This window comes from Rutidosis leptorrhynchoides, chromosome 1 (assembly GCF_046630445.1).
Source record: "Rutidosis leptorrhynchoides isolate AG116_Rl617_1_P2 chromosome 1, CSIRO_AGI_Rlap_v1, whole genome shotgun sequence".
NCBI classification, from domain to species: Eukaryota; Viridiplantae; Streptophyta; class Magnoliopsida; order Asterales; family Asteraceae; genus Rutidosis; species Rutidosis leptorrhynchoides.
In genome coordinates this window covers 235,761,098-235,781,281 of record NC_092333.1, presented here as the reverse complement: position 1 = coordinate 235,781,281, position 20,184 = coordinate 235,761,098, and positions in this window count along the sequence as shown.

Sequence of the window (20,184 nt, the reverse complement as noted above, 5' to 3'; positions counted from 1 at the left end):
TCCTTATATAAGAGATTAGGTGTAGGTGAGTTAACTCTAACGGATATGAGTGTTCGACTCTTTGATCAAACCATTAAGCACCCAGTTGGAATTGCTGACAACCTACCCATTCAAGTAGGTAATTTAACCTTTCTAGTCGAATTCATTGTCATTGACATAGAAGAGGACCCAAACATTCCTCTAATTTTAGGTCGACCATTCTTTGCGTCCACCGGGGCGTTATTTGATGTAGGAAATGGAAGAATGACACTTAAAAGTGGTGACAAATCTATCACCTTTATGATTCGAAAGTCTAAATCTCCACCAACCAAAACCGTTGAACCAGAAAAAATGATTGGTAAGAACCATGTTGTTTTACCAACTCCAACGGTAGTGCTTAATAATAAGAAAACGCCTAAGTGTGGGGAAAATGAAGTAACACCTAATGATGACATGATAACAAAGAACCCCGTTATTGATACGAAATTAAATGACCCCGTTATTAACAGTTCAATGAAGAAACTTTTTAAACGGGCTATTGATGCTAGAAGTAAGGGGAACTTTAAGTTATGTAACCGGTTAGTATCCAATCTGTCGCCTAAAGAAAGGGCGAAGCTAGTTGAATTATGGGATATTACGGAAGAAGCCGGACACTGGCTTAAAGAAAAAGTCACAGATAGGCAAGTTGATTATGGACCAAGAGAAATTGACAATGAAGTTAATCACAATTTCAACACCACAGCTACCTAAGTGTGGGGAGATTCGAATGTTCTAAAAAGATAATGCTGTCTAAAGTTATTTGTTCTGTTCTCGTGTAGTTCCAAGAATGGAATCCGATTGGTCTTTTCCGCTAGCAGACACTAAAGAACTAGTTTTCTCCCTCCATTCTGAATTTTTATTTTTTTTAGATTTTATTTGAAATTAATATGCATTTTAATTTATGTTTTATTGTGATTTTAAAAAAACAAAATTTACTTTAATTCATTAAGTTGAAAAAATGATTTCTAAAATTCGTCGTGAGTTGAAGACTAGGTCATTAAGCCGAAATTACTTTACCCGAGGGCGGGGCGATAAATTTTGTTATCATTATTTTTAATTTTATTGATTTAAAGTATGCCAAAAATATTATACTTTATAAATTTTTGAAAAGTGGGGTTATAAACCAAACTTCAAAAATATATATATATATATGTTTGTATTTTATCTTATGTACAAAGCAGGGTAAAACAACGCACTTTCAAAGACTGTCATTAAAGTTCAGCAAAAGGTACTAATTTTGACGACAAGACGCAAAACAACAAATATGATATAACAAATGAAGGAATGAACGATGAGGCGCCATCTATCATTCGACGAGCTTTGTAATTACAAACTCGGTATTTTTAATCACTTTTCTACGCTAATCACCCTCATGAATTTAAATTATAGTCTGATTTCATGCAAATGAGGGCATTGCATGATCTTAAGTGTGGGGAAGGGTTATAAATTCTCTCAGGTTTATACTTGGTTTATTTGCTAAATTTTGTGAAAATTTGAAAAATTTTCAATTAAATGAAGTCAAAATCATGTTTATACATATTTATGAACGGTGAAAACTAGGTGATAATACCGAAATTATCATTACCTCGGAAAGGACATAAATTGAGAAACAACCTAAAATGCTTGAATTCATTTAAAATGGAATAAAGGAGAATAAAAAGGCAAAGAAAGAAACTAAGTGTGGGGAGAATGTACCAAGTTATTCAATTAAAAACTATCTATCACATATCTTTGTACAAGATTATTGCAGGTACTTTTGCTTTGGACGATACTAATCAGTTTTACCCGGTTTACTGTAATATATTTGAAAGAAAGATGGATCTACACGATGAATCAATTCCATCATTAAAAGGAAGTAAAGTCTTCCGAAAAAGACACGCGCTTCTTGATTTAGGTCATGAAGTTGTCATCCAGACCAGCTGTAGGTTGACGAAAAATCTAGAAAAGTCATCACTAAAATCAGCAGGAAATCCACGGACCTCAGCATTAAACAGGGTCGCCAAGTGGTCAGATTTATCCTAACCATGAGAAGGATTTATCTCGTACAATGGGGAGGCACCGTGCAAATTAGCTGGATAAGACTAATGAATCAGATCCCCAGAAAGGATAATCTCCTTAAAAGATCAAAAATCAGCTTTTAAGCCTGATATTACTCAATCCTTGAGATTGACTTTAAAGATTGAGAATTACAAACTCATGGAATTCAATGATATCTAAACTCGAGCTTGAACGAGAAAATATTTTGATCAAAAATACAAACCGATTTGTTTTCTGAAAACCCATTTTCAATGCGTTCATTAGCATTGAACGTAAAATCCTAAGAAATTCACCTGGAATTCATTAGGTCACCTGAACCAAATCGGGTGTCAACCGTAAGAACGGTGGTTGCATAGCATGGTCGGAGACAGGACCTTGTGCCAGACCGAAAAATCATAGGATGATCTTTACTATCGCTCCTACCAAGGATAGTTCTAGCATCCGACACGTTATAGACCATAATCAAAAGCATGTCACGGGACATTGCCTTAAACAGTTGCTTGTTCAACGCTTTCCTTTACAACCGGACGGTAGTTTGCCGAAAGGTAATATACGGAACAAGTAAACTGGACGTGTTGCTTTCCAAATACAAGGTTAGCAAGTGGGTGACACAAAACCGCAAGTTTTGAGCTAAAATTTTCAAATCTGAAACCCACCAAACCCACAAAAATATTTTGCAAACACCGGTAAAGGGTTATTCCGGAAAACTTATCTAGGGTAAAAACTAGATTTAATTTTCAAAAGATCAAATGTTTTCATAAAGATCCAATTTCCTTAATGGATCTAAATTTTTATAGTCATGTGGGACTGTAAACCATATCGTTACTACCATTGTTTATACCGCCGTATAGAAATCACTGATGTACAAAGTGTGAAGAATAAAGAAGTGATTCTAGTATTTCAAGACAATATTGCTTGAGGACAAGCAACGCTCAAGTGTGGGAATATTTGATAATGCTAAAAACGAACATATATTTCATAGCATTATTCCTCAAGAAAGACAAGCTTTTAGTTGCAATTGTTCTATTTACAAGTGATATTCGTTTAAATAATAAAAGGTGAAGACAAAAGACAGATTCGACGATTTGAAGACGCAAACGACCAGAAAGCTCAAAAGAACAAAAGACAATCAAAAAGGTTCCAATTATTGATAAGAAACGTCTCAAAATCACAAGAGTACAAGATTCAAAACGCAAAGTACAAGATATTAAATTGTACGCGAGGACGTTCGAAAATCCGGAACCGGGACCAGAGTCAATTCTTAACGCTCGACGCAACGGACTAAAAATTACAAGTTAACTATATATATAAATATAATATAATATATAATTAATTATATTAATTATATATATATTATATATATATAATAAAAACCGTCGGCAGCCAGAAACTCCAAGGGTGTGAAATGAAAATACCTCTCCGCGACTCGCGGAGTTTGAAGGCCATTTTGCCGCGAGTCGCGGAGCCCCAAAAATCATTCCTGGCTATAAATCAACCCGAATTCTGATCAAAATCAACATCATTTTTTCTTCTCTTCATACGAAGTAATATATATTTATATTTATAATTTATATTTTAATTTTAATTATAATTCTAATAATAAGGGTATGTTAGCGAATGTTGTAAGGGTGTAAGTCGAAATTCTGTCCGTGTAACGCTACGCTATTTTTAATCATTGTAAGTTATGTTCAACCTTTTTATATTAATGTCTCGTAGCTAAGTTATTATTATGCTTGTTTAAAACGAAGTAATCATGATGTTGGGCTAATTACTAAAATTGGGTAATTGGGCTTTGTACCATAATTAAGGTTTGGGCAAAAGACCGACACTTGTGGAAATTGGACTATTGACTATTAATAGATGGGGGGTATTGTCTAATTGAGTGACAACTCATTGGAGTCTGTCGAACCTATCTTCAAATTAATTAACCTAATAATTAATAATGATTATGGTTGTCCTATTTAGTGATGTTCATATGGAATCTGTTATAATCATTTAATTAATCAATTGGGTTGGGTAATTGATTATTCATTCTGATCAAGTGGATGAATTAATATTCATAAACTAATTAAAACAGGGGTGGATTACATACAGTGATAACTGGTGTAATTGTTGACAGAAGTGATAACTGCGTCACAGTTTAAATCCTTAATCAGTTGGAATATTTGACTTCGGGTATAAGGGTAATTTGACGAGGATACTCGCACTTTATATTTATGACCGATGGACTATTATGGACAAAAACCAGATAGACGTATCAAATAAACCAGGACAAAGGACAATTAACCCATGGTAATAAATTAAAATCAACACGTCAAACATCATGATTACGGAAGTTTAAATAAGCATAATTCTTTTATTATATTTCTCATCGTATCTTTATTTACTGTCATTTTATTACTCGCAATTTTATTATCTGTCATTTTATTTATCGCAATTTATTTTACGCACTTTAATTTTTGTCATTTATTTTTACGCTTAAAATCGACAAACCGGTCATTAAACGGTAAAAACCCCCCTTTATAATAATAATATTACCTATATATATATTTGTATTTTTATAAAAGTAAACTAATATAGCGTTGAGCTTTGCTTAAAGATCTCCCTGTGGAACGAACCGGACTTACTAAAAACTACACTACTGTACGATTAGGTACACTGCCTATAAGTGTTGTAGCAAGGTTTAAGTATATCCATTCTATAAATAAATAAATATCTTGTGCAAAATTGTATCGTATTTAATAGTATTTCCTAGTAAAATAATAACTATTTTATATACCTCTGCTTTGACATCATTGAATTTGGATGATCTTCTCGGTAGTTTCTTGTATAATCTCCGGACCCGTAATCTGTCTATCCCCCACTTCACTCCAACAAATCGGAGACCTGCACTTTCTATCATAAAGTGCTTCAAACGACACCATCTCAATGCTTGAATGGTAGCTGTTATTGTAGGAAAATTCTGCTAACGGTAGATGTCGATCCCAACTGTTTCCGAAATCAATAACACATGCTCGTAGCATGTCTTCAAGCGTTTGTATCGTCCTTTCGCTCTGCCCATCAGTTTGTGGATGATAGGCAGTACTCATGTCTAGACGAGTTCCTAATGCTTGCTGTAATATCTGCCAGAATCTTGAAATAAATCTGTCATCCCTATCAGAGATAATAGAGATTGGTATTCCATGTCTGGAGATGACTTGCTTCAAATACAGTCGTGCTAACTTCTCCATCTTGTCATCTTCTCTTATTGGCAGGAAGTGTGCTGACTTGGTGAGACGATCAACTATTACCCAAATAGTATCATAACCACTTGCAGTCCTTGGCAATTTAGTAATGAAATCCATGGTAATGTTTTCCCATTTCCATTCCGGGATTTCAGGTTGTTGTAGTAGACCTGATGGTTTCTGATGTTCAGCTTTGACCTTAGAACACGTCAAACATTCTCCTACATATTTAGCAATATCGGCTTTCATACCTGGCCACCAAAAATGTTTCTTAAGATCCTTGTACATCTTCCCCGTTCCAGGATGTATTGAGTATCTGGTTTTATGAGCTTCTCTAAGTACCATTTCTCTCATATCTCCAAATTTTGGTACCCAAATTCTTTCAGCCCTATACCGGGTTCTGTCTTCCCGAATATTAAGATGCTTCTCCGATCCTTTGGGTATTTCATCCTTTAAATTTCCTTCTTTTAAAACTCCTTGTTGTGCCTCCTTTATTTGAGTAGTAAGGTTAGTGTGAATCATTATATTCATAGATTTTACTCGAATGGGTTCTCTGTCCTTTCTGCTCAAGGCTTCAGCTACCACATTTGCCTTCCCCAGGTGGTAACGAATCTCAAAGTCGTAATCATTCAATAATTCAATCCACCTACGCTGCCTCATATTCAGTTGTTTCTGATTAAATATGTGTTGAAGACTTTTGTGGTCGGTATATATAATACTTTTGACCCCATATAAGTAGTGCCTCCAAGTCTTTAATGCAAAAACAACCGTGCCTAATTCCAAATCATGCGTCGTATAATTTTGCTCGTGAATCTTCAATTGTCTAGATGCATAAGCAATCACCTTCGTTCGTTGCATTAATACACAACCGAGACCTTGCTTTGATGCGTCACAATAAATCACAAAATCATCATTCTCTTCAGGCAATGACAATATAGGTGCCGTAGTTAGCTTTTTTTTCAATAACTGAAACGCTTTCTCTTGTTCATCATTCCATTCAAATTTCTTCCCTTTATGCGTTAATGCAGTCAAGGGTTTTGCTATTCTGGAAAAGTCTTGGATGAACCTTCTGTAGTAACCAGCTAGTCCTAAAAACTGGCGTATGTATTTCGGAGTTTTCCCACTTTTCAACAGTTTCTATCTTTGTCGGATCCACCTTAATACCTTCTTTGTTCACTATGTGACCGAGGAATTGAACTTCTTCCAACCAAAATGCACACTTTGAAAACTTAGCGTACAATTCTTCCTTCCTCAATACTTCTAACACCTTTCTTAAATGTTCACCGTGTTCTTGGTCATTCTTTGAGTAAATAAGTATGTCATCAATGAAAACAATGACAAACTTGTCAAGGTATGGTCCACACACTCGGTTCATAAGGTCCATGAACACAGCTGGTGCATTAGTTAAACCAAACGGCATGACTATAAACTCGTAATGACCGTAACGTGTTCTGAAAGCAGTCTTTGGAATATCATCTTCTTTCACCCGCATTTGATGATACCCGGAACGTAAGTCAATCTTTGAATAAACAGACGAGCCTTGTAGTTGATCAAATAAGTCATCGATTCTCGGTAGTGGGTAGCGGTTCTTGATGGTAAGTTTGTTCAACTCTCGGTAGTCGATACACAACCTGAATGTACCATCTTTCTTCTTGACAAACAAAACAGGAGCTCCCCACGGTGATGTGCTTGGTCGAATGAAACCACGCTCTAAAAGTTCTTGTAATTGGCTTTGCAGTTCTTTCATCTCGCTGGGTGCGAGTCTGTAAGGAGCATGAGCTATTGGTGCAGCTCCTAGTACAAGATCTATTTGAAATTCAACGGATCGATATGGGGGTAATCCTGGTAATTCTTTCGGAAATACATCGGGAAATTCTTTTGCAATGGGAACATCATTGATGCTCTTTTCTTCAGTTTGTACTTTCTCGACGTGTGCTAGAACAGCATAGCAACTTTTTCTTATTAGTTTTTGTGCCTTCAAATTACTAATAAGATGTAGCTTCGTGTTGCCATTTTCTCCGTACACCATTAAGGGTTTTCCTTTTTCTCGTATAATGCGAATTGCATTTTTGTAACAAACGATCTCTGCTTTCACTTCTTTCAACCAGTCCATACCGATTATCACATCAAAACTCCCTAACTCTACTGGTATCAAATCAATCTTAAATGTTTCGCTAACCAGTTTAATTTCTCGATTCCGACATATATTATCTGCTGAAATTAATTTACCATTTGCTAATTCGATTAAAAATTTACTATCCAAAGGCGTCAATGGACAACTTAATTTAGCACAAAAATCTCTACTCATATAGCTTCTATCCGCACCCGAATCAAATAAAACGTAAGCAGATTTATTGTCAATAAGAAACGTACCCGTAACAAGCTCAGGGTCTTCCTGTGCCTCTGCCGCATTAATATTGAAAACTCTTCCGCGGCCTTGTCCATTCGTGTTCTCCTGGTTCGGGCAATTTCTAATAATGTGGCCCGGTTTTTCACATTTATAACAAACTACATTGGCATAACTTGCTCCGACACTACTTGCTCCGCCATTACTCGTTCTGACACCATTTGTTCCTTTCGTTCTATTAACCCCTGGTCCGTAGACCTCACACTTCGCCGCGCTATGACCATTTCTTTTACACTTGTTGCAAAATTTGGTGCAGAACCCCGAGTGATACTTTTCACACCTTTGGCATAGCTGCTTCTGATTGTTGTTGTTGTTGCGGTTATTATTGTTGTTGGGATGATTGTTGTAGTAGTAGTTGTTGTTGTTGTTGTTGTTGGGCCGTTTGTTGTAGTTGCGATTGATTTTGTGATTGTTGGGATAATTGTTGCGATTATTGTTGTAATTGCTGTTGTTGTTGTATTGGTGATTCTTATCACCGTTTTCCTCCCACTTTCTTTTGACTTGCTTCACATTGGCCTCTTCAGCAGTCTGTTCTTTAATTCTTTCTTCAATCTGGTTCACTAGTTTGTGAGCCATTCTACATGCCTGTTGTATGGAGGCGGGCTCGTGTGAACTTATATCTTCTTGGATTCTTTCCGGTAATCCTTTCACAAACGCGTCGATCTTCTCTTCCTCATCTTCGAATGCTCCCGGACACAATAGGCACAATTCTGTGAATCGTCTTTCGTACGTGGTAATATCAAATCCTTGGGTTCGTAACCCTCTAAGTTCTGTCTTGAGCTTATTGACCTCGGTTCTGGGACGGTACTTCTCGTTCATCAAGTGCTTGAATGCTGACCACGGTAGTGCGTACGCATCGTCTTGTCCCACTTGCTCTAGATAGGTATTCCACCATGTTAACGCAGAACCTGTGAAGGTATGCGTAGCGTACTTCACTTTGTCCTCTTCAGTACACTTACTTATGGCAAACACCGATTCGACCTTCTCGGTCCACCTTTTCAATCCGATCGGTCCTTCAGTTCCATCAAATTCCAAAGGTTTACAGGCAGTGAATTCTTTGTAGCTGCATCCTACACGATTTCCTGTACTGCTAGATCCAAGGTTATTGTTGGTATGTAGCGCAGCCTGTACTGCGGCTATGTTTGAAGCTAGAAAAGTACGGAATTCCTCTTCATTCATATTCACGGTGTGTCGAGTAGTCGGTGCCATTTCCTTCAAAATAGTCAAATGGAACAAGTTAATCATACAGAATATTAAGAGTAGTTAATAGTATTTCGTAGCATAATATGAACTCATTTATAAAAGTTTTTTCTTCATATTAGCGTTTTATAAGTTTAAATTCGGGTAGTACCTACCCGTTAAGTTCATACTTAGTAGCTAATATACAATTCAACTACTACAATTCTATATGAAAAACTGATTATAATATTATTTCGCGTTCAAACTTTTACACAAAATTTTACAAACTTACAATACCGCTTATTTTACATATAGCATGAAATATAACACACAATAAATTTGATACAAGATGGTTGTGAAGATAATTCTAGCTAGTACACAAGTCGTTCAGCAAAGGCAATAAAGACACGTAATTCATACGTCCAGAAACAAGTCATGCATTCTGGTTTTACTAGGATTACTTCCTATCCTTGGTCTTGTGGAACATAACCGTTATGGCCGTTGATAAGATAGCGTGTTGTAACTTCGTCAAAGGGACGAGGGTTACGTAATGTCCAACAGTCCTGTAACAATCTAAAAACCTCATTTCTTACCCCAATTACCGACTCCGTCACTTGTGGGAACGTTTTGTTTAATAGTTGTAACCCGATGTTCTTGTTCTCACTTTGGTGAGAAGCGAACATTACTAATCCGTAAGCATAACATGCTTCTTTATGTTGCATGTTAGCCGCTTTTTCTAAATCACGAAGTCCTATATTCGGATATATTGAGTCAAAATAATTTCTTAAACCATTGCGTAAAATAGCATTTGGGTTTCCCGCAATAAATGAGTCAAAGTAAACACATCGTAACTTATGGATTTCCCAATGTGATATCCCCCATCTTTCGAACGAAAGCCTTTTATAAACCAAGGCATTCTTGGAACGTTCTTCGAATGTCTTACAAACTGATCTCGCCTTAAATAGTTGTGCCGACGAATTCTGACCGACTCTAGACAAGATTTCATCAATCATGTCTCCGGGTAGGTCTCTTAAAATATTGGGTTGTCTATCCATTTTGTGTTTTTATACTGTAAAATAGACAAGAGTTAGATTCATAAAAAAAATACTTATTAATACAAGCAATTTTTACATATATCATAAAGCATAAGCACACTATATTACATATATTACACCACACGACTACAACTATCTTATTCCGACTCGCTTGTTTCTTCTTCTTCGGTTTTGGTTCGTTTTGCCAAGTTTCTAGGGATATATGATGTTCCCCTAATACGAGCCGTCGTTTTCCACATTGGTTTAGAAAAACCTGGTGGTTTAGAGGTTCCCGGGTCATTGTTACAACTTAAGGACTTCGGGGGTTGACGATACATATAAAGTTCATCGGGGTTGGAATTAGATTTCTCTATTTTTATGCCCTTTCCCTTATTATTTTCTTTTGCCTTTTTAAATTCAGTTGGGGTAATTTCTATAACATCATCGGAATTCTCATCGGAATCCGATTCATCGGAGAATTGGTAATCCTCCCAATATTTTGCTTCCTTGGCGGAAACACCATTGACCATAATTAACCTTGGTCGGTTGGTTGAGGATTTTCTTTTACTTAACCGTTTTATTATTTCCCCCACCGGTTCTATTTCTTCATCCGGTTCCGATTCTTCTTCCGGTTCCGATTCTTCTTCTGGTTCCGACTCTTCTTCCGGTTCCTCTTCGGGAACTTGTGAATCAGTCCACGAATCATTCCAATTTACATTTGACTCTTCATTATTATTAGGTGAGTCAATGGGACTTGTTCTAGAGGTAGACATCTATCACATAATATCAAACTTGTTAAGAGATTAATATATCACATAATATTCACATGTTAAAAATATATAGTTTCCAACAAAATTTGTTAAGCAATCATTTTTCAAGTAAACACGGTCGAAGTCCAGACTCACTAATGCATCCTAATAAACTCGATAAGACACACTAATGCAAAATTTTGGTTCTCTAAGACCAACGCTCGGATACCAACTGAAATGTCCCGTTCTTATTGATTAAAAACGTTCCATATTAATTGATTTCGTTGCGAGGTTTTGACCTCTATATGAGACGTTTTTCAAAGCCTGCATTCATTTTTAAAACAAACCATAACCTTTATTTCATAAATAAAGGTTTAAAAATCTTTACGTAGATTATCAAATAATGATAGTCTAAAATATCCTGTTTACATACGACCATTACATAATGGTTTACAATACAAATATGTTACATCGAAATCAGTTTCTTGAATGCAGTTTTTACACAATATCATACAAACATGGACTCTAAATCTTGTCCTTATTTTAGTATGCAACAGCAGAAGCTCTTAGTATTCACCTGAGAATAAACATGCCTTAAACGTCAACAAAAATGTTGGTGAGTTATAGGTTTAACCTATATATATCAAATCGTAACAATAGACCACAAGATTTCATATTTCAATACACATCCCATACATAGAGATAAAAATCATTCATATGGTGAACACCTGGTAACCGACATTAACAAGATGCATATATAAGAATATCCCCATCATTCCGGGACACCCTTCGGATATGATATAAATTTTGAAGTACTAAAGCATCCGGTACTTTGGATGGGGTTTGTTAGGCCCAATAGATCTATCTTTAGGATTCGCGTCAATTAGGGTGTCTGTTCCCTAATTCTTAGATTACCAGACTTAATAAAAAGGGGCATATTCGATTTCGATAATTCAACCATAGAATGTAGTTTCACGTACTTGTGTCTATTTTGTAAATCATTTATAAAACCTGCATGTATTCTCATCTCAAAAATATTAGATTTTAAAAGTGGGACTATAACTCACTTTCACAGATTTTTACTTCGTCGGGAAGTAAGACTTGGCCACTGGTTGATTCACGAACCTATAACAATATATACATATATATCAAAGTATGTTCAAAATATATTTACAACACTTTTAATATATTTTGATGTTTTAAGTTTATTAAGTCAGCTGTCCTCGTTAGTAACCTACAACTAGTTGTTCACAGTTAGATGTACAGAAATAAATCGATAAATATTATCTTGAATCAATCCACGACCCAGTGTATACGTATCTCAGTATTGATCACAACTCAAACTATATATATTTTTGAATCAACCTCAACCCTGTATAGCTAACTCCAACATTCACATATAGAGTGTCTATGGTTGTTCCGAAATATATATAGATGTGTCGACATGATAGGTCGAAACATTGTATACGTGTCTATGGTATCTCAATATTACATAATATACGATACAAGTTGATTAAGTTATGGTTGGAATAGATTTGTTACCAATTTTCACGTAGCTAAAATGAGAAAAATTATCCAATCTTGTTTTACCCATAACTTCTTCATTTTAAATCCGTTTTGAGTGAATCAAATTGCTATGGTTTCATATTGAACTCTATTTTATGAATCTAAACAGAAAAAGTATAGGTTTATAGTCGAAAAAATAAGTTACAAGTCATTTTTGTAAAGGTAGTCATTTCAGTCGAAAGAACGACGTCTAGATGACCATTTTAGAAAATATACTTCCACTTTGAGTTTAACCATAATTTTTGGATATAGTTTCATGTTCATAATAAAAATCATTTTCTCAGAATAACAACTTTTAAATCAAAGTTTATCATAGTTTTTAATTAACTAACCCAAAACAGCCCGCGGTGTTACTACGACGGCGTAAATCCGGTTTTACGGTGTTTTTCGTGTTTTCAGGTTTTAAATCATTAAGTTAGCATATCATATAGATATAGAACATGTGTTTAGTTGATTTTAAGAGTCAAGTTAGAAGGATTAACTTTTGTTTGCGAACAAGTTTAGAATTAACTAAACTATGTTCTAGTGATTACAAGTTTAAACCTTCGAATAAGATAACTTTATATGTAATAATCGAATGATGTTATGAACATCATTACTACCTTAAGTTCCTTGGATAAACCTACTGGAAAATAGAAAAATGGATCTAGCTTCAACGGATCCTTGGATGGCTCAAAGTTCTTGAAGCAGAATCATGACACGAAAACAAGTTCGAGTAAGATCATCACTTGAAATAAGATTGTTATAGTTATAGAAATTGAACCAAAGTTTGAATATGATTATTACCTTGTATTAGAATGATAACCTACTGTAAGAAAAAAAGATTTCTTGAGGTTGGATGATCACCTTACAAGATTGGAAGTGAGCTAGCAAACTTGAAAGTATTCTTGATTTTATGTAACTAGAACTTGTAGAATATATGAAGAACACTTAGAACTTGAAGATAGAACTTGAGAGAGATCAATTAGATGAAGAAAATTTAAGAATGAAAGTGTTTGTAGGTGTTTTTGGTCGTTGGTGTATGGATTAGATATAAAGGATATGTAATTTTGTTTTCATGTAAATAAGTCATGAATGATTACTCATATTTTTGTAATTTTATGAGATATTTCATGCTAGTTGCCAAATGATGGTTCTCACATGTGTTAGGTGACTCACATGGGCTGCTAAGAGCTGATCATTGGAGTGTATATACCAATAGTACATACATCTAAAAGCTGTGTATTGTACGAGTACGAATACGGGTGCATACGAGTAGAATTGTTGATGAAACTGAACGAGGATGTAATTGTAAGCATTTTTGTTAAGTAGAAGTATTTTGATAAGTGTATTGAAGTCTTTCAAAAGTGTATAAATACATATTAAAACACTACATGTATATACATTTTAACTGAATCGTTAAGTCATCGTTAGTCGTTACATGTAAGTGTTGTTTTGAAACCTTTAGGTTAACGATCTTGTTAAATGTTGTTAACCCAATGTTTATAATATCAAATGAGATTTTAAATTATTATATTATCATGATATTATCATGTATGAATATCTCTTAATATGATATATATACATTAAATGTCTTTACAACGATAATCGTTACATATATGTCTCGTTTAAAAATCATTAAGTTAGTAGTCTTGTTTTTACATATGTAGTTCATTGTTAATATACTTAATGATATGTTTACTTATCATAGTATCATGTTAACTATATATATATATCCATATATATGTCATCATATAGTTTTTACAAGTTTTAACGTTCGTGAATCACCGGTCAACTTGGGTGGTCAATTGTCTATATGAAACATATTTCAATTAATCAAGTCTTAACAAGTTTGATTGCTTAACATGTTGGAAACATTTAATCATGTAAATATCAATCTCAATTAATATATATAAACATCGAAAAGTTCGGGTCACTACACAACTCTCCCCCACTTGAATCGGAGCGCGTCCTCGTGATCCAAGCCGCATGACAAGAAGGGAGATAAACCAACACAAAATCTTCGGGCTCCCAAGTAAACTCGGAACCCTTACTACGGTGCCATTGAACTTTAAAAGTCCTAACCTCTTTATGTCTCAAACTTTTGACCTTCTCATCAAGTATGGCAATCGGTTCCTCGATATACTCTAACTTATTATTTAGCTCAATCTCGTCTAATGGCACCCAAGACGAATCATCCGCAAGACACTTACGGAGATGAGAAACATGAAATGTATTATGGATCCCCGCAAGCTCTTCGGGTAATTCCAAACGATACGCGACTTCACCAACACGAGCTAAAACCTTGAATGGTCCAATAAACCGAGGAGCTAACTTTCCTCGTTTCCGGAATCGAATAATACCTTTCCATGGCGAAACCTTAAACATCACCATGTCGCCTTCTTGAAATTCGATCGTTAGTCTACGTTTGTCGGTATACGACTTTTGCCTATCTTGAGCCTTTTTCAAATGTCCTCGAATCACATCAATCTTACTATTCGTCTATAAAACCAAATCGGTACCCCCGATTTCCTTTTGTCCCACTTCACCCCAACAAATCGGGGTTCGACATCTACGCCCATAAAGCATCTCATAAGGTGGCATCCCGATACTAGTATGATAACTATTATTGTACGAGAATTCCACCAAAGGTAAGTGCTCGTCTCAACTACCACCAAAATCAATAATACACACCCGTAACATATCCTCCAAAGTTTGGTTCGTACTTTCGGTTTGACCGTCCGTTTGAGGATGATACGCCGTGCTCAATTTCAATTGCATACCCATATCTTCACGAAACTTTTCCCAAAACCGAGATGTAAAACGGGTATCTCGATCCGAAATAATAGATATAGGAACACCGTGTCGTGAGATGACTTCCTTGATAAACAATTTAGCCAAGGTCTCCGACGATATCGCTTCCTTAATGGGAAGAAACAAAGCACTTTTCGTCAATCGATCAACTATCACCCAAATCGAATCAAATTGAGTTCTCACCGTTTTAGGTAACTTTGTGATGAAATCCATGGTAATGTGCTCCCATTTCCATTTCGGGATTTCTAACGGTTGTAACTTACCATACGGATTTTGGTACTCGGCCTTAACTTGCAAACACGTGACGCATAACTCAACAGACTTCACAACATCACATTTCATGCCCGGCCACCAATAATCTTTCCTTAAATCAAGATACATTTTCGTTGCGCCCGGATGAATGGAATACTTTGACTTATGTGCTTCATCAAGTAGCACTTGTCGATAATCCCCCATCTTAGGCACCCACACTCTGCCTTGAAAAGACAACAGACCCCGCGAGCCTATAGTAATGAACTCTGATTGTCCCACAATTCGCTCCGCATGCTTGTTGTGAACGTAAGCCTCTATTTGAATCATACCAAGTTTCTCAAGAAAATCGTTAGTATTAATCATACGTAACAATCCCAATCGTAACACCGGGTGATGACTCTTTCGATTAACGCATCCGCGACCACATTCGCCTTGCCCGGATGATAAAGTATCTCACAATCGTAGTCTTTTACCACATCCATCCACCTACGTTGACGATAATTCAAATCTCGTTGATTAAAGAGATGTTTCAAACTCTTATGATCCGAATAAATCGTACACTTGACACCATACAAGTAATGGCGCCAAATTTTCAACGCATGCACAACCGCCGCCAACTCAAGATCATGAGTCGGATATCTCGTCTCGTGTTCCTTTAATTGTCGAGAGGCATAAGCGATGACTTTACCTCTTTGTATTAGAACACACCCGAGTCCATTTAACGAGGCATCACAATAAACCGTCATGTCTTCCACCCCTTCCGGCAAAACCAACACCGGAGCTTGACATAACTTCTCTTTTAACAATTGAAAAGCAATTTCTTGCTCGTTCTCCCAAACAAACCTCACGTTCTTCCTCGTCAATTTCGTCAATGAAGAAGCGACCTTAGAAAAGTCTTAGATAAACCGACGATAATAACCCGCCAATCCGAGAAAACTTCGGATTTCCGTAGGCATAGTCGGTCGTCCCCAACTCTTCACCGTCTCGATCTTCCCCGGATCTACTTGAATACCGTTTTCATTCACAATATGACCAAGGAATTGAACTTCCCTTAGCCAAAATTCACATTTGGAGAACTTAGCATACAACTTCTCCTTTCGTAATGTCTTCAATACTTCACGCAAATGACGTTCATGTTCATTCATACTCTTTGAATAAACAAGTATGTCGTCAATGAACACAATTACCGACTTGTCCAACATAGGTTGGCACACTCGGTTCATAAGATCCATGAATGCCGCCGGTGCATTCGTAAGACCAAAAGGCATAACTACAAACTCGAAATGCCCATAACGCGTTCGAAAAGCCGTTTTCTCAATATATTCCTTACGGACCCGCATTTGGTGATAGCCGGACCGTAGGTCGATCTTAGAGAAATATGTCGCACCTTGGAGTTGATCAAACAAATCGTCAATCCTAGGCAATGGATAACGATTCTTGATCGTCACCTTATTCAACTCCCGATAATCGATGCACATTCGCATGCTACCATCCTTCTTCTTCACAAATAAAACCGGAGCGCCCCATGGCGAAGCACTCGGTCGAATAAAACCCTTTTCAAGCAACTCTTGGGTTTGATTTAACAACTCTTGCATTTCCGTTGGTGCTAAACGATAAGGAGTTTTAGCAATGGGAGTAGCTCCCGGAACCAACTCAATACGAAATTCAACTTGTCTTTCCGCCGGAACACCCGGTAACTCATCCGGAAAAACGTCTTCGAATTCACTAACCACCGGAATTTCACAAATAGGTGGTGGCTGTAGTGACCCGAACTTTTCCATGTTTATATATATTAATTGAGATTGATATTTACATGATTAAATGTTTCCAACATGTTAAGCAATCAAACTTTTTAAGACTTGATTAATTGAAATATGTTTCATATAGACAATTGACCACCCAAGTTGACCGGTGATTCACGAACGTTAAAACTTGTAAAAACTATATGATGACATATATATGGATATATATATAGTTAACATGATACTATGATAAGTAAACATATCATTGAGTATATTAACAATGAACTACATATGTAAAAACAAGACTACTAACTTAATGATTTTTAAACGAGACATATATGTAACGATTATCGTTGTAAAGACATTTAATGTATATATATCATATTAAGAGATATTCATACATGATAATATCATGATAATATAATAATTTAAAATCTCATTTGATATTATAAACATTGGGTTAACAACATTTAATAAGATCGTTAACCTAAAGGTTTCAAAACAACACTTACATGTAACGACTAACGATGACTTAACGACTCAGTTAAAATGTATATACATGTAGTGTTTTAATATGTATTTATACACTTTTGAAAGAATTCAATACACTTATCAAAATACTTCTACTTAACAAAAATGCTTACAATTACATCCTCGTTCAGTTTCATCAACAATTCTACTCGTATGCACCCGTATTCGTACTCGTACAATACACAGCTTTTAGATGTATGTACTATTGGTATATACACTCCAATGATCAGCTCTTAGCAGCCCATGTGAGTCACCTAACACATGTGGGAACCATCATTTGGAAACTAGCATGAAATATCTCATAAAATTACAAAAATATGAGTAATCATTCATGACTTATTTACATGAAAACAAAATTATATATCCTTTATATCTAATCCATACACCAACGACCAAAAACACCTACAAACACTTTCATTCTTCAATTTTCTTCATCTAATTGATCTCTCTCAAGTTCTATCTTCAAGTTCTAAGTGTTCTTCATATATTCTACAAGTTCTAGTTACATAAAATCAAGAATACTTTCAAGTTTGCTAGCTCACTTCCAATCTTGTAAGGTGATCATCCAACCTCAAGAAATCTTTGTTTCTTACAGTAGGTTATCATTCTAATACAAGGTAATAATCATATTCAAATTTTGGTTCAATTTCTATAACTATAACAATCTTATTTCAAGTGATGATCTTACTTGAACTTGTTTTCGTGTCATGATTCTGCTTCAAGAACTTCGAGCCATCCAAGGATCCGTTGAAGCTAGATAGATTTTTCCCTTTTCCATTAGGTTTATCCAAGGAACTTAAGGTAGTAATGATGTTCATAACATCATTCGATTCATACATATAAAGCTATCTTATTCGAAGGTTTAAACTTGTAATCACTAGAACATAGTTTAGTTAATTCTAAACTTGTTCGCAAACAAAAGTTAATCCTTCTAACTTGACTCTTAAAATCAACTAAACACATGTTCTATATCTATATGATATGCTAACTTAATGATTTAAAACCTGGAAACACGAAAAACACCGTAAAACCGGATTTACGCCGTCGTAGTAACACCGCGGGCTGTTTTGGGTTAGTTAATTAAAAACTATGATAAACTTTGATTTAAAAGTTGTTATTCTGAGAAAATGATTTTTATTATGAACATGAAACTATATCCAAAAATTATGGTTAAACTCAAAGTGGAAGTATGTTTTCTAAAATGGTCATCTAGACGTCGTTCTTTCGACTGAAATGACTACCTTTACAAAAAAGACTTGTAACTTATTTTTCCGACTATAAACCTATAATTTTTCTGTTTAGATTCATAAAATAGAGTTCAATATGAAACCATAGCAATTTGATTCACTCAAAACGGATTTAAAATGAAGAAGTTATGGGTAAAAGAAGATTGGATAATTTTTCTCATTTTAGCTACGTGAAAATTGGTAACAAATCTATTCCAACCATAACTTAATCAACTTGTATTGTATATTATGTAATCTTGAGATACCATAGACACGTATATAATGTTTCGACCTATCATGTCGACACATCTATATATATTTCAGAACAACCATAGACACTCTATATGTGAATGTTGGAGTTAGCTATACAGGGTTGAGGTTGATTCCAAAATATATATAGTTTGAGTTGTGATCAATACTGAGATACGTATACACTGGGTCGTGGATTGATTCAAGATAATATTTATCGATTTATTTCTGTACATCTAACTGTGGACAACTAGTTGTAGGTTACTAACGAGGACAGCTGACTTAATAAACTTAAAACATCAAAATATATTAAAAGTGTTGTAAATATATTTTGAACATACTTTGATATATATGTATATATTGTTATAGGTTCGTGAATCAACCAGTGGCCAAGTCTTACTTCCCAACGAAGTAAAAATATGTGAAAGTGAGTTATAGTCCCACTTTTAAAATCTAATATTTTTGGGATGAGAATACATGCAGGTTTTATAAATAATTTACAAAATAGACACAAGTACGTGAAACTACATTCTATGGTTGAATTATGGAAATCGAATATGCCCCTTTTTATTAAGTCTGGTAATCTAAGAATTAGGGAACAGACACCCTAATTGACGCGAATTCTAAAGATAGATCTATTGGGCCTAACAAACCCCATCCAAAGTACCAGATGCTTTAGTACTTCGAAATTTATATCATATCCGAAGGGTGTCCCGGAATGATGGGGATATTCTTATATATGCATCTTGTTAATGTCGGTTACCAGGTGTTCACCATATGAATGATTTTTATCTCTATGTATGGGATGTGTATTGAAATATGAAATCTTGTGGTCTATTGTTACGATTTGATATATATAGGTTAAACCTATAACTCACTAACATTTTTGTTGACGTTTAAAGCATGTTTATTCTCAGGTGAATACTAAGAGCTTCCGTTGTTGCATACTAAAATAAGGACAAGATTTGGAGTCCATGTTTGTATGATATTGTGTAAAAACTGCATTCAAGAAACTGATTTCGATGTAACATATTTGTATTGTAAACCATTATGTAATGGTCGTGTGTAAACAGGATATTTTAGATTATCATTATTTGATAATCTACGTAAAGATTTTTAAACCTTTATTTATGAAATAAAGGTTATGGTTTGTTTTAAAAATGAATGCAGTCTTTGA